Source organism: Nannospalax galili, unplaced genomic scaffold (assembly GCF_000622305.1).
Source record: "Nannospalax galili isolate Female #2095 unplaced genomic scaffold, S.galili_v1.0 scaffold146, whole genome shotgun sequence".
Lineage (NCBI taxonomy): Eukaryota > Metazoa > Chordata > Mammalia > Rodentia > Spalacidae > Nannospalax > Nannospalax galili.
Window position 1 is genome coordinate 9,117,376 of NW_008357929.1, and position 2,677 is coordinate 9,120,052.

The window sequence follows — 2,677 nt, forward strand, 5'->3', positions numbered from 1 at the left end:
AGCAAGTACTGTACCACTATATCTCCAGATCTCTTTTTACTTTTTGAGACAAGGTCTCACTAAGTTTTCCAGGCTGGCCATGAACTCACTTTGTAGCCTAGCCAGATCTTTAATTTGTAATTATTCTGCCTTAGCTAAACTTATAGGACTGTACCACTGGGCCCAGCTGCTGTTAGTCTTTTTGAAAGGATGCTTTTTTTTGAGACAGCTGTAGCCCCAGCTGACTTGGAACTTACTATGTAGACCAGGTTGGCCTCTATCTTACAGATATCTAGTGCCTCTGCCTCCTGAATGCTGGGATTAAAGGCCTGTACCACTATGCCTGGCTAAAATACTTGTCTACAAGAATTTCACTGAATCTAGGGTTGACTTGCTAGATAACGTAACCTGTGGATGAATCCCGTTGATTGGGAGAAAGCACCAGGACACAGATAAAACTCCATTGGAATAGAGTTTATTAGCAAAGGAACACATGGGACAGATTCCCTTCCAGGCAGGGAAAATATCTGCCCCTATAGGGAGCTGGGGTCTTTTTTAAAAGGAAAGCTTCTACTTCTTGCAGAAGGTGGGACTATTAAGTTGGAGGGGGTGGAGTGGGAGAGCAGGACTGTTAAAACCTGCCCTCTTTGGAGATCAAAGGGGAAGCCTGCTGTGTTGGCCAAACAGTGGAGAAAAGTCTGTTTCTCTTGACTTTAAAGACCAGGGTGCTTATCAACTCGGTTCCCTTTTCTCAGGGGCTTGTGAGGTCCTTGAGGCCCTGTTGGAGATGGGGAGGGCTGCTGTGGTTTGGAACTCTAATATGACTGATTTCTCATCAGTCATGATGAATCATAATGAAATCCTGGGCAGTGATAAAAAAAAATCAGACTTCAAATTGTTTACCAATAAATGAAGATTTAGGAGCCTGAAATTTAACAAAGAAATTGACTGGCTGCCATTTTGTTTTATAGATATATGTCTAACCATTAATTATTTTAGCGTTTCCCATTTCTTTTTGTATTTATTTTTCTTTTATGTGTATGAGTGTTTTGCCTGCATGTGTATAAGTGCACCCAGGTCATGCAGTGCCTACAGAGGCTGGAAGAGGGTATCAGATTCCCTGGAACTGGAGTTACAGACAGTTGTTAGCTGCCATGTAGATGCTGGGATTAGAATCCATATCCTCTCCAAGAGCAGTCAATGCTCTTAACCCCTGAGCCATCTCTCCAGACCCTCTTCTTGTATTTTAGAGTCCATAAATGTGTTCCCATCTCAAGCATTTACGTAAGCCCTGCAGACTCGGGATAAATCAATTACCTCTGCTTAAAGACAACAAGGAAATAAACTCAGAAACCACAAACCACCTAAGAATCACCAAGAAGCCAGGAGGGATGACACATGCTGGAAGGTTCCAGCTACTCATGAGGTTGAAGTGAGAGAGAATCACATGAGCCCAGGGGTTTGGGGCTAGCTTGAGCATCACAGTGAGACCCTCTCTAAAAAAACAAAGACAGCCAGGCTGTATGGATTATGGTGCTCTGGACAGAATCTTGGCCCCTACCTTGCTGCTCAGAGCTCTCAGCACTCACTTGCTGGCCCCAGTTCTAAAATGTCTGCTCTTAAGCTTTTGGCATTAACTTCCTATCTCACAAATCTCTGGGTCCAGGAAGAGGTAAGCTCATTACTAATAAATCAGAATGCATCAAGCTGAGCAGTTGCCCAGGGCCTCACCTCACCTTAATAGACCTATGTAGGTGTAACTTCTCTCTTGGTAAGACCAGGACACCACACCCTCACAAATGTCTTTTAAGCTAGGGTCGGTCCCATTGCAAGGGTCTCCTGGTTATAAATCAGAGAAGGGGAGTTACAAGGAGAGCTTGCAACTCAGTGACATAAAGCTTGATAAAGCTATTTGCTTGAACAGGATAGAGAAAGGCATCCTTAGGGAGATACACTATCAGGATTTGAAAAGTTCAAAAACAGGGAGACACAGGAGAAAGTTTTGCGGAAGAAATGACACTGAGTTGGACAAGGGCAAAGGAGACTTATGGCAGATAAGAGGAACTCTGTTCAGAAGCAAGTGTACTGAGAAGGAACTGATTTACCCAGTGGAAAAACAAAAAGAGTGCATTATTGACAGCCTCCACAGGTCATGAAGCCTCCTGCGGGACTTTCCCAGGCTTGGTCAATCCTCACTCAACTTTTCCCAAGCATGTCTGCCTTGATAAAGGAAACAGGCGTCTCTTGTTTCATTGGGCAAGAAAACTGCCTTGGTTAGAGGGTTACACAGGAATGTTTTTGCCTGGTCTATTATGTTGTGCACTGCTGTGGATACAGAAGCTCCTGCAAGCTCTAGTTTGTTAGTGCCTCCAGGATGTTTGATTTATATCCCTACAGGCTGCAGGAAAACCTGTTATCTGACTCCCTGTCTCCTCCCACTCTGGCTTCCAATCCTGGTTGATATGACTCAGCTAAATAGAGAGTCTGGCCTTCCAGGCCACTGCATTCCAAGGGGTTATCTAGGGGTTATACAGATATCCTCTAAGAGGTCAAATAAGTCACATGTTTGTCAAATAAGTCACAAATAAATACCCAGTTTGGGACTGTAAGACTAACGGGCCCAGAACACTCAGTGGTAGGCAGAAAGATGGTTACAGTAGAGGGGAAATGACGGACACCCCCCCCCCCCCCCCCCCCC